The sequence below is a fragment of the Brachycentrus maculatus genome, unplaced genomic scaffold (genome assembly GCF_059751285.1).
Source record: "Brachycentrus maculatus isolate JH-2025_06_01 unplaced genomic scaffold, ASM5975128v1 h1tg000261l, whole genome shotgun sequence".
NCBI lineage: Eukaryota > Metazoa > Arthropoda > Insecta > Trichoptera > Brachycentridae > Brachycentrus > Brachycentrus maculatus.
Window position 1 is genome coordinate 460,791 of NW_028281012.1, and position 26,078 is coordinate 486,868.

Below are 26,078 nucleotides of genomic sequence, written 5' to 3' on the forward strand. Positions count from 1 at the left end.
TGACGCAGTGCCCTATGCACCATTGGGGTGCGGATAGGGGTTTTATTATTATTATTATTAAAAATTACACTGTCAAATCGTACCTAGCAATTGCCATGTCGCAAGACAAATTATTAATAGCAGTGCGATAATCTTATTTCGATCGTGATAATCTAATCACTTTAAAGTGATCACTTAAACCAGCCTATGACGGTCGGCAGCCCGTAAATGCTCAGACTTCCATATTTTCTTCATCTTTGATGAGATGTCAAAAAATAATGTGACATAAAATATATTTCAATAATAACAGTCAATACGAGGCGGTTTAGCCCGCCGAACGACGTCACGAAATAGTATTCTTTTTCTTCTGACTCTAGTCCGCATCCAGTGTGTTCCTTTATGGAACTAGATTATATTGATACAGCACTTACTTGAAGAAAAGACTGAAAGTTATTGCTAACCTTTTATGCTGCTCGACATACAAATTGGGTAACCGAAAATATTATGTAATATTTAGGAAGTCGTAACTACAAAATGTTAAGAAGCACTCGTCTAGGAGATGAAAATGCCAAAAAGCGACGAAGCTTTATCATAATATTTATATAGGTACGAAGAAGAAGTAAAGTGAAGTAGCAAAGTGTCAGGAAAGACAAATAAATAAATAGACAAATAAAATTATGTATTGATTAATTAAGCAAAGGGATGACAAAAAATACTGGTACAATACGAGTACTCATAATCCATTGTAAGAGAGCCTATTCGCGTTACAACCCTTAACCATACACATGTTTTATTTTATAAGACGGTGGATGTGGTGTGCAAACGAAAGGTAAATTCAGTCGCGAGTTACGAAATAAAAGCGGAGCTAATATGCAATCAGAGCATTCTTTTCAAAGTGTGACGGGGTGTGCGTAACTCATAGCAACTACCAAAACATAATGACGAAATTGTTTTGACTTTTACCACTCTGTAGGCCAGACATTCTGGCCCGTATGATTCTAGTAGGCAGCTCCGTGGGCCACAATGTCTGGCCCGGCGAGGTATAACACTAATCATTGATTTCTCTATCACCCAAGTATATTATGCCAAAAAATATTTAAGATAAATGCGGTTAATCATAGCAACATATTGATTTCTTCATTAAAACTTTCCATTACTTAGATATAATCTAGGAAAAATAGATTATCATTTTGGGTGATACAATATTTGTCATACGCTAATATTTTTTGGGACAGTCAGTCGTTATCCTTCGTTTATGAAGGTTCTCCAGCGATACTCCCAATTTTTGTGACCATATTTTTTCGTTTTGTGGAGCTATTACATTTCAAAATTAGGTGATATTAGTGTTAATAGTTAAAATAACAGAAATTGCATTTGATGTATTTATAATAAAATTTTATAGTTGATCCGCCATGGAGAACGATGAAAATTACACTTTCAAGTTCAGTTATAAAAACGAATGGTCATACGAATTGCCAGACAGAGTGTTCCAAAATAAGAAACCAAAATATTTATTTTAATGTTAGAAAAACATCACTTTTTTATCAGAGTAGCTGATCAGTCATGAGAAAAAATGGTCAGAGTGGAAAAGGTTAAATGTGGGAATCCAACGAGAGTAGGTAACTACAACTCAAGAAATATTTATAGTTTGATTATATACCTACTCAAATAACGTAAAATCGCGAATAGGGGAAAAAATATTTTACGATTGCCGCCGATACTTGTTGTACCCGAATTTCAGCAAAATGTTCTTACTGACGGTATAATAACGGTACAAAAGTTTAAAACTTTTAATATATGTACCTATCCTATCTAGTGCCTTGGTGAAAAATTGCCGTATCAATTTTCCTCTAAGGTTGTCCCACAATATTTCAGAATGCCATACAAGAAGTCTTGTACTCAACTAAAATATCCACCCCCTATTTTTCATATCAACGTAGAACTGAAAAGTTCCAGCCGGAGTTACGCGCAGTAATGAAGCTTTGTTTGTCCACGTACTGAATCAACTAGTAAGGGTTCATATTGGGATCGGTATTCTGGCAAGTCGCAAGAACGCTGAGAGCTAATCAACCGGCGCGAATCGGGTATTGCAACGATCGATCTGATCCAAATGTCCATGCTTGTCCATCGTCCTTTGGACGCGAGGGTTTGAGATTTGTAAACTATAACAATCCCATCGAGACCCCTGCCGCTGCCGCGCGCACTCCTAAGTTTGCGGTCGATTGAGCCGTAAATATTTTCATATAGTAGGTAAAACATATCGCTCACTTCTTTCAACAACGTCATATATCAAAAATCTTCAATTTTCAGTTGTGTATGTTTTCGGAATGTCCAGAAAATGTACTACATCCCAGCAAAAGCGGCATATTTTTAAATTAATATTTACCCCCTGCAGGACAGAAAGTGTTGTGTTTGCATTTTGAAGAAAAGGTATTGTTTATTTATTTTATTAAATATACTAAATATTTTTCCAATAGAGAAAAAACCCTTTAGGTTTTACCTAAAAAGATCTGTTGCACAGTAAAAAGTTCAATAAGTGGCTTGATATTTATTTATAAAACTTTTCACTATATTCATAAACATTCAAAATGATCTCCTGAAAAATCAAGTTTTTTATTTATGACGTTGTTGAAAGGAGTGAGCGATATGTATAGGTAATAATTTGAGAAATTTCTATCTTAATTTTTTGCTTTTTTTCAATGAATCGATAAACAGGAAAAAATTACCGTACCGCGCCAGAATACGAGCCAAAAAAAGTCTCCCGCTCCGTAGCGCAGCGGTAAGCGCGTTTAGCTACCGCGTTGAAGGTCCCGGGTTCGATTCTCAAGGGGTTCAAAATAAAAAGTGATTTTTACTCTCATATTTATTTTATATCACCCTGGACTGGTACAAGAAGCGCAAGACTTGCCCTCATGTTATTAAAGATCAAGATAACACTGCGACGATACTAACTATGATACTACCCGTATGTCTTTTTCCTGTTACTAATTAGCATCGAAAATTACAGAAAAACGATAGTCATTAAAATGATCAACTTTATTTCTGCGCTAACTTGTATAGTCCACTGATCCATTGATATTTCTTTGTCAGGTAAAAAGAGGACCTTATGTTTAATTATATAACGTATTATATTTTGGCGAAATTTTTTTTGGATCTTAACTAATATATAACTTTAGTAAGTAATTACCGTTTAAAACATTCCAAAATGTAGTATGCTATTTTCCAATGCATGTAAGCGTTTGGTTTGATTTCCCGCAAGTAGCAGATAGACTTAACTGTCGATTGCTTACCAACAAGCGGGTGGCGTAAGAACTTCTTTACTCTACTCTATGTTTACTGAAGTCAGCCAGGATGGAGTTAGACACCTTACGGAATAAGCCGACAATGTGCAGCAAGTAAGAAACTTTGGCATTGGCTTGAAATTATTAAACTTGTCGATCCGCCATTAAAATTTTTACAGCATTTAGAAAGCCGTTAAATTTTCATGTGCAAAACTGAAACGATAATACGATAATATTCTAAAGCCATTACAAAGAAACCGCCGATAAAAGCGAGAACAATATACAGAAAGGAACTAGACCACAAAGTGTGTTCTGATCTACATATATTATGTCCCGAATAGCGCGGGAGAAATCTAATCAAACAATTTACAATGGCCGTGAAGTGGTAGGCCCGTCGCGTCGGCGTCATACTCATTTTTCCCACTTTTACTCAATACTTCCATCGTGTAATTTGGGGTGAAGGCGATGTGTAAAGTGACCTGAGAACTATTAGGCGTTATGAGGGTGGGAAAAGATTTCACTAGTTTTTACTCCAAATTTAATGAAAATCTACAATATTGTTTATTTAGCAACGAATAGCCATGCAATACAATCAATACGATCATCATCATCAACGAAGTTTTACAATTGTAAACCGTTTTCACATAGCAAAATATCTACATTGGTAGGTAATTACCTTTTTTTAATTTTCTCGTTTCCGCTTAAACTAATGTAATACCATATTGAATGTATCAAGCAGACATTATGGTTGTACAAGAACAAACTATCGGATCATCTTACGGCAAAGAATGAAGCTCTACTTAAGGAAGGCCTATGCAAAAGAAAATTAATATTAATACACTTAACACAGTGGGACAAATCAGGAAACATCTCTTCGAAAGATGGAAGACGAATTAAGATAAATTAGCAAAAGTAATAAAATAATCCCTTCGGTCCAAAATTGTTGTACTTTTATTATACCTTTCTTGTAGTAATCTGCTTAACTAAATCGTTTTTTGTTTCGTTTCTAAACGTAAAAAAGAACATTGTAGGAAAATAATAATACGTACATAACAATTATTACAATACACAAGTATATATTTTCATATATCACACAATTTTGGGTGCTTTGCCAATAAATTTAAAAAAAAGTACATATTTATAGCCCTCCAGAAAATATTTATACATGTGTATGTAGGGGGATGTAAGAATTATAAATAATTAAACAGAAAATCAAGCTGCTCCTGTCGTGCGTATACAACAATTGAAAATGCTTGCCCGTGTAAGATATTTAAGAATTTTAATCCTGCATGAAGTAGGACGTCCAATATATATTAATATAATAAAATAATGCACGTTATTATGCTCTATGATACATGGCGAGCCAAAGGTGCTTCAAATTCAATGTACAAGCACTAAAAGAGGCTGACCAGAGAAGATAATAAATACAAGGTCCATATTTAAAATAATACTGAAATATGTTAGTTGTGTCGGGTTGTGGTCACGCGGTTAGTGAAGCGGACTCTCGAGTCAGAGTTTCTGGGTTCGAACCACAATTTGAAACCTATCTTTAATAATAAACCGCTTAGACTCACAGAAATAGTATGAAACTGGAAGTATTTTTGTAAATAATAAAAACACAAATATTTCTCTTTTTTTAAATAGTTTTTATCTAGATAAGTTTATAAATGCGGAAGGGCGGCAGGAAGACATCTAAAATAAGCAGTGTCAGACCAAATATAAAAGGCTAATGAAACTGCTTGCAGCTAGTGCGGAAGTACATCCAATAACCAAAAAGTAGGGGGGCGTTCCACAGCAAGAAGCGGCGCAACGAGATAGTGCAAGTTTATATAAATATTTTCTTCCGAGTCAAATGCGGCTTCAGCGAAATATCTATGAATATCACAAATTATTGATCTTATTACAAAAGCTCTTTTGTAATAATATAAACAAACAAATAAAATATGTAAACAATTAATTTTTGTCAAGTCTTCTTTGCATCGGAATTTTTTTGAAATCGAATTTGCACTAGGAAAACAAAAATTGAAAAAGTTTACTTTTATCAACACCGAGGTAAAATAAACGCGCCAAAGAAACGTGCAAGCTATTATCGCATAGTAGAGAGCGCCCGAAATTAATGTTAGCCTTACACAGTATGAATAATTAACAAAAATTAAAGCTTACTTGTTTCTTATTGCAGCAAAATCAGAGTCGCCAATTACGCCAATCTCAGCAAAATATTTCACGTTAGAAACTGTAAATGTTTATAAGTATTTCCAAGTTTGACGGCACGAAAAGCTAACGCGGTGGCCGAACGACCGCTCGCCGAGTAGCATGCGGAGTACTGCTGGGGGAGTGAGCCGTGGCGTGGTGGCGCCTGCGCGGACTGCAACCGGCACCCTCCTCGGAGAGCGCCACTTCCACGATACAAGGAACTGCACGTATAGTGAATTCACGGTCACCGATTCGATTCTTCGAGAGACACGCGGTGCGCTCGAGATTAAGGGGTGACGAAAGTGCACCCTTACAATACTGTAAGAAAAAGAAACTAAACTCTTCGCTTTTCAAATACTCCATTGAACATCAAAGTACATACGTACAATTACATACATAACAGTTACATACGTACAATTTAACTTAAGTAAATATATGTTTCTACATCAATATGTTAGGATCTCCCTTGTATCCCGTTTCTTAGAAGCACAGTCCTAATTGATTCGTTGGAGGAAACAATATTTTCATATTTGAAAGAACTCGCGCCAGTTCCTTTAAACTTGTTCGGCAGAGAGAATTCATGTTACAGAAAACAAAGCACATGGACCAAAATATTTTAAACATGCATATGTACATGTATATAATCGGTCATATAAAAAGTATCTGTGGTATTTCGCCACTAGATGATGTTATGCCCATATATAAGACAACACTCACCCGATTGAATATGGACTTAAAAGATGGCATTTCAGTCTAAAATTTTGTTTAAATAGTTTCGTAATTTGTTGCTCGAGTAAAAAGTTATACTGATTTGAAAATTAGTGAAATATCTGAAGAAATACGCAATGTGATGCTTTTTTACTATTAAAAGGTACATTGCAAAAATTGCCGAAAATTTTGTGAAGTGTACGGTGAGAATGCTTTAAGTGAACGAAGGACCCAGAAGTTATTTGCTCGATCCCGTTCCGGAAACTTCGATGTCAAAGATGCACCTCGCCCTGGTCGGCCAATCACTGAATAGTCGATGAAATCTGGCAACTGCTGGAGCTTGACTTAAACGAAGCTGTCAGAAAATAGCAGAGGCACTAAACATCAACCATATGACAGTTTGAAATCATTCGAAAAGAGCATGCAACAAAAAGTTTGAGTGCCACACGAATCTACGCAAATAAATTTGACTGACCGAATTACCATCAGTGAAATGCTGCTGAAACGCAACGAAATCGAACCATGTTTGAAGCAAATCATTTTTTGGTACATTTTCGAACAAACATTTTCTTAATTGAAAATCAATTTTAATCAAAAACATATTAATAATATATATATATATATATATATATATATATATATATATATATATATATATATATATATATATATATATATATATATATATATATATATATATATATATATATATATATATATATATATATATATATATTTATTTATTGTAAGTACTACCTCAAGGGCGCTTCACTGTGATTTAATTATTTAATTGGGGAAAAGGAGATTGTGGAAATGATCACCTCACTCTCACTATTTCTAACTACTAGTGGAAGAGCATTCCATGGCATCGGTCCTGCAAAAGCACACTAGCTAAATTACGCTTGTTGCGAGCTGGTAAGATCACTTAACCCATAGCGGTTGTAGCCGATCGAAGCGTGAGACGTCTATCAACCAATTATTTTGGAATGTACTACTCTTTTAGATATTCTGGAGACATATGATGTGTACTAAGACATGAGTACACAGAGATTATACCCTTTCGAGAAAGCGTAACCAGTGCAGTTCGTGAAGTAGTGGGGTAATGAGAATGAATTTAGAAATTCCAAAAATCGGTCAGGTTGCATTGTTTAAACTGATTGCATTCGAATGAATTTATTGTTTGGTAGAATCGTGTTTACGAGTATACTGTTACAATAATCGACTCTAGATACTACAAATGCATTTATCATTGACGGGCAGCATCAACTGGCAGATTCGTGCGAATGCTCTTAAGTTGCCTTAGCTGGTAAATATATGTACATGTTTTGCTGATTTGAGTCTCAAGAGGTCTCGAGGATCTAAGAACGCGCCCACCAACTTAACAGCCGGTGAAGTGGTACTCCTCGCACTAGGAGGTGTCGTGTTAGCATGAAATTCTGTCGTTGAGGTGTAGTTTTCCAGGGTTCTTTTTTTAAAAGAGAAAAATTTGGGTTTTTTTATATTTTACAAAAATACTTCAATTTCATAGTATTTCTGTGAGCCTAAGCGGTTCATTATCAGAAATAGGTATCAAATTGTCGTAGAGTGGGTTTGAACCCAGAACTCTGACTTAAAAGTCCGGGACACTAGTTGTTCTGTTTCGGACGGAATCAATGTCAATCTGTTTTCAGACATTCGCTTTCCTATTCTATCAATGCACTTTTAGTCAAGAAGGGTATTATATTGACTAAGAAAATATATGTGGCGAATGTGAGAGGGAAAACAGAACGAGGACGACCGAAAAAGACTTGGTACAGAATTGGATCAGAACAATCAGAACAATCAGAACCTAAAATCTGGAGGTGTCAAAAATCTGCGTAATCGGAGGGCATGTATGATTAGATGTATGGATGTGAAGGAGGCGAGGAGTGTATGTCAGGACAGAAGAGTGTGGCGTTCCATCCTCTCTGCCTACCCCTACGAGGAAACGGCGTGATGGTAGTTGTAGTAGTAGTAGATATTATAGGTGCTTTGCATATGAAAAGGCCGTTGGTTAATAGACGGCACTAGCTTTTGTTTATTTACGTACCTACTTAAAGTTTTCAACGCATTACTTAATGCTCTTATATATCAGCTGTCAATCGCATGATAAGTCGTTCGTTTGCAGCTTCAATAAGTTTTTTAATTATTATTTTTTTCAAATTTATTGCTATACGACAATGCCCGGCCGCACGTGGCTAAGCCAGTCCAGAAAACGTCGGAAGCACTAGGCTGAGAAGTCTTACCCCACGCCGCGTATTCACCAGACATAGCCTCTTCAGATTACCAGTTGTTTCCTTCAATGCAACACGGAATATCGGAACAGCACTTCGGTTCCTATAAAGAATTTCAAAATTGGATAGTCCAATTAGGATATCTTCCAGCACGGAGCCAGTGCTTTGCCAGAAAAAAATGGGCGACAGCAGTAGTTAGCGAAAGCAATTATTCTGATTAATGTATTATATCTATTTGATTTGTTTTTTTTTTTAATTTAGCATTTACAACGGCAGTTTTACATGCTTCCACCTAATATTTTTACACCGGTTTATAAAATAAATATACACATACATATGTAACGACCAGTGAAGAAAACACTTCTGTTCCCCTTCGTTTCCTTCCCTATATAGCAGTAATATCCTTAAACCTGAGCTCCCTCACTTACGTAAAGTGTATCCCACCAATACATGTACTCTTGGATCGAATAATTGGAGAGCAGTACTAATCACCTTACCTTTGTACAGTTAACAACCGAGTTAACACCGCGTCAATCTGATGAGGCGCCCCATTTACCATTGAAGGCGGGTAGTAATTATTTTGGAGTGCATTTCCTGATAGTTCTGTAAATCCGTTTCATTGATGCTGGCCACGCAAGGTCACAGGATAAGTATTCACAACTCGTGGATTAAATGTTAGATTATAATCAGAGTACTTGTAAATAGACCGTGATTCCCCTGGATTAAACGTAATTGCTGTAAAAATTTAAATAATATTTCTCCTAAAACGAAATTTAAATCTTCCCGAATTATGAATAACATAAAAGCTCTTTCATGGTCGTTTGAGATAATTTATTCGGTAGCGGAATACCCTCCGACTAATCGCAAATGGAGTATCTTTATTCTAAATGGTCTTTGAATACCTGGCTTTTCCATCTTGCTACTTATCTGCAAACCTTAATGCGTAGTTTTGAGAAATAATTCTAGTCAACCTATAAATATTGCTATTCTCAATTCCCTCATGCTTCCTCGCCTCAATATGAAAATATAATAATATTACATATACATATAATAGTAACAAAGTAAATTAAAACAGTAACGATTGTTAGAATAAAAAATATTGACTTAGGCTCGGTATTACTAAATAAAACTTTCTATCCCGACATTTCCTAAAGCGTGAAATCGTTGCGCATTTTTTGGACCGTAGTTAAATACCGTGAAAATAGTTACTCTATATGTATTTGAACGCCAAACACAAATATAAGTATTATGTTTATATATTTTCTAGTGGAATGGGTGATCTTCCGATAAAAGATGAAAGATAGACATATCTTTGTGATCTTAAAATGGACGGAATAAAAAAACATCTAGCGTCTATAGAAATTTATCCGTCCATCGAAAAGGGATACGATAAATCTTCTAAGGTCGATGTTTCAATGCTGAAATGGAAATTAATTCAAACATATATAGATTTCAATCAAAATTTTACATAAAATATATAAATGAAGGAGACAGTGTCAAACAGCGAATAACTTGTGACCACATTGTTTTCAAGCGTTAAGTTACAATTCGTTACATATTTGTTAGTAACCAATATTATATATATATATATATATATATATATATATAATATATATATATATATATATATATATATATTATATATATATATATATATATATATATATATATATATATATATAATATATATATATATACATATAATATATATATATAATATATATATATATATATATATAATATATATATATATATATATATATATATATATATATATATATATATATATATATATATATATATATATAATATATATATATATATATATATATATATATATATATATATATATATATATATATATATTTTAACTAAACATTTTTTTTTCCTAAAAATAAAATGAATAAAGGATAAGTTTTATTTTCCCCCTAATTGTCACTACAGATACTTACAGCGCAATACAATTATACACCTTAAAAGAGAAAAATATGTAACCCTATTAGGTGGGTTAAAAAATTGGAAAAATACAACGGAATGAGGGTATATCTTTATAAAATTGATAGACTTTGTTTTCACCACTTTTTTTCATTCATATAATTCAACCTACCGGTTTCAAAAATACATTGTCATCATCAGGGTTTACTTTCAATAATAATAAAAAACATTAAAAATATTAGAATACTTTCAAATTGACAATAAAAGAAATGGTAGAGAAGTTAGGCATCGCTTTTCGATCCGTTCAAGATGTTTGGGTGAAGCAATTCGCCAAAAAGACCAGATTTGTGGGCAATCAACTCGGGGATCTTGCACCGCAATAACGCACCGTCGCACAATGCCATCGTTATTCGCGACAATTTGGCTAAAAACGGAAAGATACCACCTAACAACCACCGAATTTACCCGATTTGGCTCCCTGCGACTTTTTCCTATTCGGTCGACTCAAGAAACCGCTTCCGGCACGAGTTACAGCTTCCGAGATAAGGTCATGGAAAAATCGAAGATGGCTCTGATGGCTATACCGAAAACCGATTATAAAAAATGTTTCGAGGATTGATCAAACGCTGGCATAAGTGAGTTGAAGTCGACGAGGAGTACTTTGAAGGGGACGATATCCATTTTGATGAATAATTTTTAATTTTCTGAACACATTCCGGAAACTTTTTGATCAAGGTGGTATATACTAAAAAAAAAAATTCAACATACATTTTTTTAAATCAGGTGCGGAAAGACGTGCTACCTCTACGACAGTCGGCCGGGTGTTGCATTGTATTCCCTTAACGCTTTTAAGCAAGAAAGTAATTGTTAATCATTTTATAAATTGTTTCCTATCAAAAATGAAATTATCACCTTATTAACGTTCTTTTAAATTCAGCTTTGTCGGCTGGGTACATAACCTCAATGACCTAGAGCTCGTCACTTGATACTTGAAACTGGCAGTCCATAAACAAACAACCCCTAGAATAGGAAGCCAATCTATAAACCGAAACAGTTCAGGTAAAAACAAAGGATGACGTCAGACTACAGAATATAATGTCAGGAAATTCTCGTTTTTTGTTTTACGAAATTAACCAGGGTTTACTCCTTTACATCTCCATTATTTTTGCACAGATTTTAATAAGAATAATATCGATTGTCCCGTCATTTTTATATTTATTTATGAGCTAATAAAAAAGACTTCAAATAAGTTAATTAAACTGGAACATCATTTGGATTACACAACATAACGTTTGGCAGGGGATTTAAACAACGAGAGATATCACTCACGTTGATTACAAAGTGGAACCTCTAACGAACTGATAACTCAGAAGGATTCTTACTGCAGCAGGAAATTTAGAAAAAAAATATTTGTATTTTCCTCTTATTTTTTATAAATAAAAACCAACATTTCAATTATATATTCAAATCTCGTATCTGCATAACTTGGTCCATTGGTCGCAAGTTGACAATCCTGAACTGGTCGCTAAACATAGCAAAAGGTTAAAAATAGTGACATCTTTGACATAATAATACATGGATTCATAGTTTTTTTGCATCCCTTATGTCACTGCGACCATATTAGGTCTATTGTGTCCTCCCTCTGTATTACAGCTCACTGCCAGGCCTACATGAGTCATGTAACTCACGACCTGTCTTGGTGATAGGAGCTTCACCTTCTCGGAGTCCAGTAGAGGTCCTCCAAGGATGTGACTTCGTTTGTGAGCGAGTGCGTCAGAATTGTGGAGAATGTGGATTGGCGTTTCGTTATCCTCCATACAAAATCTGCATACTGGGGAGTCATGAAGTGAAATTTTTGTCATGTGTTTCCTCAGTCTGCAGTGTCCTGTCAAGGTCCTGGTTAGGATCCTTATTTGTTTTTTGCTAAGCTTTAGAGCTTCTGTGGTGAATTTCCGCGAGTACCCTGTGATCAGTTCCTTTGCGTGTTTCATCCCTGAGCTGTTGGACCAGATCTCTAGTCTCTTGTCCATGGCCCAAATTTTCAGACTAAACTTGATAGTGCTGAGTGTCAGTCCGCATATGGGCTCAGTGCCCTTTGGTGGCCTCTCAGCACCAGTTCTTGGAAGTTTATCATAGTTACATAGTTTCATGTTACTAAGAATCCTAACTAACACGTGAATACTGGAACCAGAAATACGTCATTTGATCATGATCATAAATTCATATACAAAATAGTTTTTCATCATTGATATACCTAGTAAGCTAAGAAGCTTATAAATAGCTTAGAAATATGAAATCTATACAAATTATTACATTTTTAATATTATTAATACCAAAAAACTATCAAATAAAACCTAGATACATGATAATAATAATTCCCCCGCTGAAGAAGTCCACACGTTTGGCTACCGCGTAAAAGGTCTCGGGTTTGTTTTCCAATTATAATATAGTATTTTGACGCTTTGCGACAAGTCCATTAGTCCATAAATTTTCCAAATCCTTCTCAACACGTCCAAGTTAACGATATTCTAAACCTACATTTAATTATTTTTCATCATACACATTAGTACAAATTACAATTTACAATAATATACTCCCTCCGGGTTCTCCCGTACCGAGGGCACATTTTACAATACAGCAGGTTTTCTTAATCCGAACGCCGAAAATTAACCCTCTATTCGGAATAGTGGAGTGATCGCATTACAACACAGAGAATCTGAAGGGTATTCTTTTAAAATAAAACAAATATGTACTGTAAAAATTTTAATGTTTTTATTCAACTTTTTTAAAGAAATTAAGTATTTTAGTTGCTTGAGATTTATTTCATGGCGAGTAAAAAGCTTTGTTACGCAATTTACATAAAAGCATCTTCTTCGGCAGATTTCCGTTTTTAATAAACGCGTGAGGGATGTTGGGCGTTCGGATTACAGAGGTGTTCGGATTAGCGGGGGTTCGGATTGAAGATGTCATGCTGTACTTAATTATAAAACTATATAAAAAGATAATTGTTTATGACTTGCAATAAAATACGCATGGCCGAATGATGCGATCTATATCACCCGATTATTCGATTATTCATTCATGAATAGTGCTTTTATACTAAGTTTCGTTATTTGATGACTTTATAAAGTTGGTTGTACATTTTTTTATTGATTTTTTTTTTTACAAAATACATATTTAAATAATGCAAAATAGTAAATATATTTTACATTTCAAATATAACGTTTCTACCTGTCTAATAAAGTAGATACTTCTGTTTAGAGAGGGAGTTCGTTTTACAATTATATTTTTTCAAACAAAGTAAATTAAAAATAAACAAAGTAAATTAAAAATAATAAAAAAAAATTGTATGGAGTCTAGGTAGGGGTGAGTCTTATATGTTTTTTTTTATTATTTTAGTTTTAAAGATTTGATAATTTTCTATAGATTTTAAGTTTTCCAGAAGTTTTTTTTTAATTACCTACGTACGAATAATGGTTTAATGCTGCTGTTGTTCTACATCTGTGTACTATTAAATTATTAGAAAATCTAGGGTTACGTGAACTTTGTACTCCAGTTGTTTTTTTATTTAAAAGTTTGTAAAATAGAGGCTTCATTAAAAATTTATTCAATTGTTGGTACATTAAGTTCTTTGAATACTAGTTTTGAAGGGTAAGTTCTGGGCTTTTTAAGAATTATTTTTGCAATTTTTTTAACAATTGAGAGTGTTTTTAAATTTGTCCTATAAAACCCTCCCCAGCATATAACTCCATACTGCAGAATCGATTGTATTAACGCAATCATAATACATACATGTATTTAACATAATACATTATCGCATAATAATCAAAGTTCTTGTGGCCAAAAGATGTATGGTTTTAGGTTTTATTTGATAGTTTTTTGGTATTAATAATATTAAAAATGTAATAATTTGTATAGATTTCATATTTCAAAATACTGAAAAGAAAACCGACTTGATTTAATGATGACTGAAACACGTGTTAACTGTGTGTGCGTTAGATCTTTCAATAAATTCTTTCATTTACCATAATTCTTCAAAGTACAACCCAAATATGACATATTTAACTCTGCATATCGTGGATTTAAAGGAAAAAAAAATACCTATAAGAAGCATATAATAATAATAATAAAACCCTTATCCGCACCCCAATGGCGCATAGGGCACTGCGTCATATAAACGCAGTGTTATCTTGATCGTTTACACATGAAGGAAAGGTGATCAGCCCTCCGCTACAGGTACCAGTCCAGGGTAATATTGAATAAATATGACAGTGAAAAAATCACTTATATTTATTTTACCCCCCTTGGGAATCGAACCGGGGACCTCCAGAACGGTAGCCATTACACAACATGCTGACCATTACACTACGGAGGCGGAGGCGGACATAAGAAATACTTGAAAGATCAAATAATTAACGGATACTTCCTTACTCCACTCCTTCAATATCCCAGTCTTCTTATCCTCCTTTCCACCCTGTCTGGCAGTGCCCCATTCTAGTTTTTTTTTAATGCGATTGGACTTTTTTTTATCTTGAACGTATTTAAATAAGTCAAATAATAGCCACGTGTTAATTCAGATCATCTCACATTCCAGCACCGCGCCATGATGATTATGGTAAACGGTAAACAGTGTCACAGCTGATTATGAAAATGAGCAATCTCCACGATTTTCCGCTTTGATTTATCACCCCTTGTTTACGCAACGATTATTTTAATCAGCATCAGCTTTTCATCCAAACAAATTTATTAAGCATTCATACCATACATGGATCGGCGCCTCAGCGTCGGCGTCGGCGACGTTTTAATTTGTATATGTAATTATTAAGCCTGTAAAAAGGCAGGAATTAAAAAGTAATTAAGGTTCAATCTATGATAAATCGAAACCTATTTTTTTCTAAAACCAGATAACATTTGACGCAATTGTTTTTTTTTTCTTTCTCAAAACACCGTTTTTTTAATTGAAAAAAATAGTTTTTCTTCGAAATAATATATGGTTTGGAAAAGAAAAGAGTTACTGAAAGGTAAGGAGGTAAGGAGGTCCGCCTTCGTAGTGTAATGGTCAGCACGCTCGGCTACCGTTCTGGAGGCCCCGGGTTCGATTCCCAAGGGGGGTAAATATTTATTCAATATTACCATGGACTGGTACCTGAAGCGGAGGGCTGATCACCTTTCCTTCATGTGTAAACGATCAAGATAACACTGCGTTAATATGATACAGTGCTCTATGCACAATTGGGGTGCGGATAAGGGTTTTATTATTATTATTATTATTAAGGAGGTAAAAAATAATTATAAAAATATTTATTCAGCATGTATTCTCAAAAAGTCTAATTCAAATATGTACTTTTTAAATCGTGCGCAGAGACGACGACCGGCTTCTAGCGCTGCCGGACGCTTACTGAATTGGAAGTACTCGCAAACAACCGAATACTCCCCCTTAAAAGAAATAACTGATTTTGAATATCTCACTTTTTATCATACGTTTATTATCTATACAAATATTTCGAGTATTAATTTTAATGTACTCCACCAAAAAATGATGCTAAATTAATAAATCAAGGTTTCGATATTATTATCGTGCTGAATGCATAATAAAACTTGATACATTTATCCTTAAAAGTATTTTCAAACACACATAGTATATAAGTTCATAGATTTATCCCTAAAAGTGCTCTCAGTCAATGCTAAGTAGTTAATGGACATGGGCAAATCTGAAATAAGTCACATCATTCAGCCATGTCATAATTGATTGCATTAAAAATTTTCTTACATTATAATTTTTAAATAAATTTTATAAAATATGCTTAAATGATACCATATGTAAGTTATATTTTCTTTTCTTCATAGAGAGTTCTGTAACATGAAGTAGTATTATGGATCGCCCTACGCACTTGAGGTATACGTTCTCCATTGGGATCACATTCTTTCATGATTTTTAAAATGTCTTGAGATGCGTAAAAGCATAGTTCATAATTTTTATTGTTAAGGTTTTGTTGATTACTTCGGGTTATTTTTTCTCTCATTCTTCTTCTTCTTCTTCTTCTTCTTCTTCTTCTTCTTCTTCTTCTTCTTCTTCTTCATCATCTTGTAGGCCTTGTGGCCTGTTTTTAAGAGGGATTAGCCCCCTGCGATATCGATTCCCAGCTATCGACCCATCTCTTTGGTGGTCTGCCCGGAAGTAGTCCACCATGGGGTTGGCCGTACAGTGCGATGTGGTGGAGTCTGAATGGTTCCATTCTCCTCACATGCGCATACCATTGTCTCCTTCGTTGCCTTCCCCACCTAACGACATCTTCGATCTCGCATATTTCTCACATTGCATATCATTTTTATTCTCTTGTCGGTCCATTAGAAATTCATTAGTTAAGAGTTCAGAATGAGATTCAATCATATCATTAGCATTTTCTCTGTTCACTTCCAGGTTTCCTCGTCACCTTCGACCCTTTTATTTCAGCTCATGCGTCTCCAATAATGTTTATTGCGTTTCATATGTTATAATTCAGTACGTACATTTTTTTATATTTTCTCATTTGTTATATTTTCTCATTTTTTATGTTTTCTCATTTGTTTATTTTAAATATGCTTCTTACCTTATGTTTTTCTCATTTATTTCTTTTAAGTTTGCATCGTATGCCTATTTATTATACCTGCTTATTGTTTTTATATTTTGCCATGTATTAGTATTAGTTTTGGTTATTTAAAAAAAAAAATTGTTACACTAATATTTGTGTTCCAGTCTTGTTTACCTTAATCCCATGTCCCAAAATGAGAAATATAAATTACTCATCGGGAATATTATATGTATATATATATTACGTATGTATTTAATGTGTTTTGAAAAAATAAAAAATTAAAATACGTAACACTTCACAGTACGGACCCGGTTCATACTTCATACGTTCATATTGTGAAAGGGAAACAACTGCACGTAACCAAAATATTTTTGCATTACTTACTGCCAAAATATATATTTTTTTTAATGTGCGAAATAGCGAATTGTGCGAAAGTCGAATGAGCGAAAGATGAGGTCCGCCTGTAATGGATATTTACTACAAATCAGCCTTTCAGAGACCAGTTCAGAAATGCGCGGCTTTACCTTGGCGAGTGCCACTCTCATGACATATTCGAAACAAAGTCTATTCCTTTTCTTCGTTTTTATATCCAGCATCCTCGAAAAGGATTTCTCGCAAAGATATGTTGTAACAAACGGTATGTAAATCTCCAGAACTTTCTTAGCAATAACAGGGTACGTTACCATTTGAGACTATCTCACCTTACCCCTGGAGTTCGATCGAGCCCAGGTTAAGAACCACTGCCCTAGGAGAACGAGAGCGGTTTGGCATGTGGAGCTACGTATCACGCGTGGTAGGAATTAGGATTCTACACTTGTGAACACTCTCACGCTCTTCTGAATCGTTTCTATTGAAACAATACCGTCCTGACTATTCATCTCGTTTCTAATCTCGTTAAGATTAGGCAAGTGTGGTTACCAAGATTAGGCAATACATATCGATTATCGTGAGTTGCTAACTTTGACAGATGTAGACACGCGAGAAATCACAATGATGTTTTAATGGAAGTAGTTTTACGATAAAAATAAAGTAAGGGATTTTAAAAAAATATTAATTCAATTCAATTTATTTATTTCAATTGATATATACATTTCGAATTATAAAAAATTTAAATCGTATACATTAAAATACATTAAAATAAAATATATGCAAGAACTATTGCTAAAGGTATAGAAGAATCCCGCTTCAGAAAACTCCTTCAGACACATGGAACAGATCAATATCCAATGAGATATTGTTCAACATAGCGGTAGCTCTTCCTGCAGGCATAACCATCGGCAGGTTGGTCCTGTGTATAGGAATGTGAAACAATCTATGTCGACGCTGTCTTAGGTAACTATCGGGAACATACAGACCAATGTTTCGGGTAATTTCAGGATTATCGATCAGATAAGAAACGTTGTACCATATAAGGTGTTTTGAGTATGTGGAACGAATGGATATTCCAATAAACAACTAAAATAACATTTGGCAAATGTAAATAGAAGAACAGAACGGTCAAGAAAGATTTGTCATGACCAAGTCAATCAGAATTTAAAATGTAGTGGTGTCAAATATCTAAGTAACCAGGGAATGTATGACATCATGAATGGCTGAAGAGGAATCTAGGAGTGTTGTGTCACAACAGACGAGTGCTGCGTTCCATCCTCTCTCCCTATCCCTATGTGGTTGTTGAAGGTTTTGAAAACCGTCTTATCTTTTCCTTAAATACATGTAAATTTTATGTTATTTGAACAAGTAGTAGAAAACATGTGTAAAAAATTATTGAGTTAATTTACAATTCAAAAACATTCAAAGAGAAGATTTTCGACATAAGAAAAAATCAGGAAGCTTAGGCAGTAAAATATTTGCCGAACGTGTGTACATGTGTAAATACGGAACTATTCAGTAAGCGTCAATATTGATGTAGAATTCGGCCCGTCCCTTTATTAAAAGAAATGAAAGGCCATTGATGGTAATCCAAATGGTCAATAACAAAACAGGAAAACCACACAAACTGTAACGTTTCTTGTTTTCATCATTCTTAACTAAATTCACCAAAAACTTTAATTTGAATCTAATATGCATTTAATGTTAAATCAAACACTTGTTAAATCGAACACTGATTTTTTGAGTCTTCTAAGTTGTATTTTACTGTTAAAAAAATATCGTTTGAAAATCCCACAACTAGGCGAAAGAATTGTCACAAAATTGATTTTATGTGTTTTATTTAAAATCAACTGAGCAGACTCAAGAAATTTTTAAATAATTTAATATTTAATATGTAAATTAAAATGGAGTTCTACAAATTAAACGGCAAATCTTAAAAAAACTAATATATTTATAGATTTGGCGTTTAATTTGTAGAACTCCATTTTAATTTATATAATGTCAAAATCAAACACTGATTTCATGAGTTTACTAAATTCTTTTTTGTTGTTAAAAACACACAAGTTAAAACTATTACTTAAGTACCTAGAATTGTAAAAAGAAATAAATAAAAGTGTCGTCTCTTTAACGCCTGCATCCTAACAGTGTTGCTGTACGGATGTGAGTCGTGGCACTTCACCAAAGCTCAAAGCAAGAAACTAGTAAGTTTTGAAAACAGGTGCCTGAGACGAATACTGGGTATAAAGTGGTATGACTTCGTCAGGAATGACGATGTGAGGAGAAGAACTCAACAGCCCCTCATACTGGAAGTCCTGAAGAGGAGAAGGTGGACATGGTTGGGACATGTCCTTAGAATGCCACCTGAGAGCATCAACCCCTCATGTCTCTTCTTCCAACCCCGAAGATTCCGGCGCCCCAGAAGGCCGCTGACGACCATTCACTGACTATACTCAGCGGAACTTCGAGACGCCGGACTGACCTGGGAGGCAGCCAAGGAGATGGCGCGTGACTGAGTGACTTGGAGACGTCTCGTGTTGGCCATATGCTCCACCTAGGGAGCGAACATGGAAAGAAGAAGAAGAAGAATTGTATGGCTATATAAGGACTATCAGTCAATTTTATCTTCACATTCGTTTGAAAATGGCATAAGAAGGCGAAACAATTGTCACAAATTGATTTTTATGTGTTTTTAAACAATAAAATACAATTTAGTAGACTCTAAACATCAGTGTTTGATTCTAACATCCAATATATAAATTTAATATGTTTTCTTGGTGGGGTTTGTCTAGATTTGCATAAGTTTCCTTTTTGCATTGTTTAGTGCAAATGATGACACGGGACATTTTTGTCGAAACGGCAGTAGATGATAACTTTAAGTAAATTTATAATATTCTGAACTAACTAATACGTCCTTGACCACGATTGAGTGTCCTAATCGAGTCAAGTTCTGGTCCGGTATTTAGTGTCTCAGACTCTGAGCAAGGGTTACTAAGTTCGATCCCACTTGCCACAACTTGATATATATTTTCAAACACAAGCCGCTTAGGCCAATGTATATATTATATGTATATATATACAACTTCTTTTGAGGTCTAGCGTCTCCCTAAACCTCCGACGCCCCCCCCCCCCCACCCTCCAACGAGCCTACTTTGAGAATAACAGGGACTACCTACCTACCTAATATTTCTGTGAGACCTCTATTTGTATTCGTCAGATTAGATATTTAATACAACATTTTGAGTGTGTCCAAATACTTGTTCACAAAATCTGGAAGAAGAATATGAAAGTCTGGGCATTTATTTACGGGGCTGACAACCGTCAAAGGCTGGTTTAAGTAATCACTTTACATACGTGTAACATTCAAGAATTCCATGAATTTGAGTAGTGTGGTTGTCAATAATGAGTACAATTGGTGAATGTTAGACGTGTGTAAAGTGATCACTTAAAACAGCCAATGATGGTCGTCAGCCCTGTAAATGCCCAGACTTACATATTCTTCTTCATCTTTGATGAGAAGTCAAAAAATAATATGTTCAATACATTTCGATAACAAAAAAGATCCACTATTCGTTAGTTAGATGGAGTAGAATATGGAAGTCTGGGCATTTACGGGGCTTATGACCGTCATAGGCTGGTCAAAGTGACGTCACTTTACACACGTCTAACATTCACCAATTCTATCCATGATTGACAACAACAGTACTCAAATTCTTTGAAGTTCTATATATATGATCCAATTTCAAAACATTGTACAAGAATCATTACAATTTTCACTAGAAACATCTATGAGTGAGATGAAAGACGCTTTTTATTAAGCAGAAACTCGTTTCATTGTATGTGAAGTCTGAATCCTGGATTATAATCACATACATGAGAAACGCCCGAAAATATTATTTTGATTTCATTATTTGAGTGTGTCCAAATCTGTTTCACAAATCTGGACAATGTCCAATTATAGGAGTTATTTCTAATATGATTCAAAAATATTAATAATATTTCAATAACTCCTATAATTGGAGATAATCATGATTTGTGAATAAGTATTTGGACGCACATAAAATGTAAATTCGTTAGATAAATGACCCAATATTCGTCACTTTTTTTATCAGATACTGTGAGGCTAAAACAATAAAACAAAGGAGGAAATTTTGGGCATTGAGAAAGGGTTAAACGTATGATAACCTAGTGCCGAAAATAAGGAAATGCTATCTTATACGAGCTAAACGAAGAATATGGTGGAGAAGTAGCACCCTAATTTAACTGAAATCGCCTAAAATATAGATCCTATTATGGTAACATTTATACGTACTTATATCTTTTGTATCTGTTAACCAACTAATTGAATTTGTGTTGCGTTAATTAGGGAAAAACAGTATTTGGTTTCGTCAAATTTCATTTACGTCAGACCGTCGGAAACGGATTAATTCCCGATATTTTATATATAAAATATCAAATACTGTATTAATACGAACTTATATGCTATTATTAAATACCCTTTTTCAGTTGAGCACTCTACGAGGGTTATAAATGATTAATAAAAATTAGCCTTGATCAAGCTTGCCTCTTTTACAAGACCAGGCTCTCGCCGCCCAGGACGTCCACTGCTAACAATGAACCCGAATTGCACCCCGGGCCGCATCGTTAACCTAAAATTTTCCGGGCCGCATACAGACATTAGAAAAAAAATTATAACAACGAATTTCACACTTATTGATTTTTTGTAAGTATTTTAATCGATTTGAACGCAGAGGTAATCAGAAAGTACAATCGGGGTAGTTGTGAAAAAAAAACATTAGATCAGATTTGAGAAAGAAACAAACATTGAACCAACAAAAAAATTATCTATTTAAACATTTAGAAAATTTTCAACATTAAAAAATGTTAATTAGGACACATAAATCAAACAATATTGACAATTTTATTTTTAAATAAAACCCATTTATCAATGGCCACTCTGTGCGAGATTTTAATTTCTTTACGTTTACTTAATTTTTCTAAAGCTATTTCAGCAGCTGAAATTGCACACCTTAAATGGTTTTTGAGATTTTTCGAGATTGCCTTAAATTGACGATACTGAAGAGTGTGCGAACGGATACAGTTCACTGTTTTTATAACAACATGCATTACTTGGCTCATAGATAATACTTGAGCGCATAAATTTTGTTGATGTATCAAACAGTGTATCACATTTATATCACTGGTTTAAAAATATATTCGTCATACGTCCGCGGGCCGCACGTAAGGGCGCGGGTTGGCCACCCATGACTTAGTGAAAACCTCTAATTAAAATGTTATTTTTTAAATTTTTTTATATTATGTTATTTTTGTTAAATATTCTGTTGGTTTTCCAATAAAATATTTTTAAAAAAATACAAAATGACAGCTGGTAAAGCGAGAAAAAATGTTTTTTGATAATTTTGAGCTCTGGTTGAGGGCCAAAAGTAGTATGGAATATTTTTTTTAAATATTCTTAACGTTATGTGCAATCCAAAATGCAACTTTTTATACCCATTTGTCTTTGATATTTAAGAAAATGATTTTCTTCATACATCAACGGCCACTCAAATACGTATTAGAGTAAACACGGAAAAAATATAATAAAAAGATTTGAGAATTAGAGGCCATTAATTGTTGATAACAACGTTTTGAGTGTGTCCAAATACATGTTCACAAATTTGGGTATTCTTTCGTTATTTAACATTTTTGACACCTCAACGTAGATGAAGAATATCGATGATTAAGTATTTACAGGGCTCATGACCTGTAATAGGCTGGTTAAGTCATCCATTCACATTGATTTGTGAACGTGTATCTGGAAACACTCAAAACATTGTGAATAAAAATAACTGGTCAAATTATGTAGTGTCGGGTTGTGGTCCCGTGGTTAGTGTCGCGGACTCTCAAATCAGAGTTTCTCGATTCGAACCCACTCTACCACAATTTGATACCTATTTCTAATAATGGGCCGCTTAGGCTTACAGAAATAGTACGAAATTGAAATATTTGTGTAAATAATAAAAACACAACTATTTCTCTTTTAATTAAAAAAAATATATGTGTTAAGCTTCAGTTTTTTTATAAATCATGTTTGCAAGTGTTTCCTAATATGTAAAAAAATTCTAGGGTTCGGATTTTGCATACAAATAAAAGGGTCTCTGCTAAAAAAAAAAGCTTTTTTAATCCAAAAAAGATGGCTGCTGTGAACTCTTCGTACAGTGTCATGAGATTAATCAATATATCTAAGGGTTACGAAAATTTGAGTAGTGTGGTTGTCATTCGTGGGAAGAATGACGAATGTGTCACGTGTGCAAAGTGATCAATTAATCAGCCTATGACTGGTCATAATACCCAGACTTCCATATTCTTCTTCTTCTATGTTGATAGAAATGGATCTTCCCCGAAAAATATCTAGAGGAAAACCAAAAAAAAACATGGATGCTGCAAAGGGAAAACATGGTTCGAAGACATAGGTGACGTTGTCCATGACGTTGTCCATGGACCTACTACGTGGGGATGAGGAGAGCTGACCCCAGCAGTCTACAAAGACGATAAGTTGGGATGTAGCCAGGAAGAAGAAGATCTATGTTGATATGTCGAAAAACATTAAGTGTTAAATTACATCATAATAATAATAAAAAATACAAGTTGTATGTGCACGTATCACTCAATTGCGCTCAATCGACCTTATTTTTCTGTATAAAATTTTTAATAATTATGTAGATTGCCCAGATCTTTTATCACTCATCAATTTTAAGTCCCGGGAGCACAGACCAGAAAGAAAAACTTATTTAAAATCCCTAAAATGCACACCAAGTGCTACCAAAATTCATTTTTAAATCTAGCCTGCGATATGTGCAATGCTTAATGAAATAGACATCAATAATGTTTCTTTTAATACGTTTAAAAGAAAAATTGTTAATGTCTATTTGACCAGTTGATAAAGAAATGTTCTATATAGTTATACTTTTATGACAGTTTATTTAAATTGTTTTATTTTTAGATTTCGTAGGTGGAAACCTATAATTGGAATTGTTATTTTTTCGTATTTTATCATATTATGTTATTTTTGTCGAAATATTCTGTTGGTTTTCCAATAAAAAATAAAAATAATAAAAAGCTATGTATAGGTTACAGGTTTAACTTGATCCGAGAATAAAGCTGCGTAAATATTTGAAATTAGCGAATCACATGCGGTGATGCCCCTGAGGATTGAAACACCCACTTCTGTTAATTTTTTCCGTTTACCACATTCACCCCCACACCCTCTCGAGGCTACCAGCGCGCCTTCTAAATATGACAATAACGTGGAGTTGCCTTTTCTCAAACTAAATAACCAACTTATTTTCTGACATCTAAACATAGATGAAGGAAGAATATGGAGGTTTGGCCATTTAAGGAGCTTACGACCGTCAAAGGCTGATTTAAGTGATCACTTAACACACGTGTAACATTAATCAATTCACAACATTTTGAGTGTGTCCAAATACTCGTTCACAAAATCTGGATTATCTCCAATTACAGGAGTTATTTTCATATTATTATCTCACCAAAAGATGTTTCTAGTGAAGTTCTAGTGATTCAAGAACAAGGTTTCTAAATTGGTTCATATATATATATATATAGAACTTCCAAGAATTTGAGTAGTGTGGCTGTCAATAATGGGTAGAATTGATGAATGTTACACGTGTGTAAAGTGATCACTTAAACCAGCCTATGACGGTTGTCAGCCCCGTAAATGCCCAGACTTCCATATTCTTCTTCATCTTTGATGAGATGTCAAAAAATTTAAAGTAAAAGTTCTATTCGTTGGTCACTTACAGGAAGGCAAGGTGATGAATCCTGCGCTTCAGGTACCAGTCCAGGGTAATATTACCCCTCCGTGGTAATATAAACACCACAGAGACGGACTCGTGTTTACTAATATAATATTTTGAAGGTTTTAAATTAATTCATTATTTTTTCATACACACTACATGTTGTTGGCACAATACAATCGAGAAAAATTAAATCCTATTGAAAAATGACACAACACAGCTAGAATAAATTATTTGCATACAGAGAAAATACAACTTTCATTTTGAAAATGTAATCCGCATCGAAAGCAGGGATCAAAAACTATCCAAATTTGAAACATTTTAATAAGATCCGTATATAAATATTAAAATTTTAATATCCCTAGAAAAAAATTGAAAAATAATAAGATCATTTCGTTTATGTCCTTAACAGCTACGGACACGAAAACCATCGCACTCGCTTAAAATGAGAAAATTGGCTATAATTCATTAAACTTTATGTAAAAATCGTTAAATCGAAAGATATTATTTTTTTGTTTGTTTATATTTTGATAAAAGGTTAAAATTTCTTTATTTTGAAGATAGACAATTTAAAAAAAAAAAGTTTATTGGGTTTTAAATAATATAATATTTTGTCATTACACACTTATTTTTAATATTTATATGTATGTATATATATATATATATATATATATATATATATATATATATATATATATATATATATATATATATACACATGAGAGGTATTACACCAGGTGCCCCCAAATGTTCTTATTTTTTGGGATATTTACTTGTTTTATAATATGTTCTTATTTCCCTTGATAGATAGGAAGCCAATAATTGAGTCTCTATTTTATATTTTATTCCACAATATTTAAAATAATTGATTCTATGCCCCAGCAGTTAGCTGGATGGCACGTAGAAGGAATGATCAAACTGAAATCACAACTACTGAAAATAACAATCCTGTGGGATTTTAACCCGCGACAATAA

At 33.9% G+C, this 26,078-nt stretch overlaps 1 protein-coding gene across 2 annotated transcripts in view; it reads right to left on the reverse strand.

The window, feature by feature from the left end:
* The window catches only part of LOC148305788 (ras-GEF domain-containing family member 1B-like), a 136,778-nt gene that overhangs the window by 91,079 nt on the left and 19,621 nt on the right, over positions 1-26,078 (reverse strand). The window contains exon 1 of one of the 2 annotated variants that reach the window (XM_088266086.1): positions 5,424-5,585. The exons of the other annotated variant lie outside the window; for it this stretch is intronic. The gene's annotated coding sequence lies outside the window, so the exon portion shown is untranslated. Of the gene's footprint in view, positions 1-5,423; positions 5,586-26,078 lie in introns of those variants that run through there. 2 annotated transcript variants of the gene reach the window in all.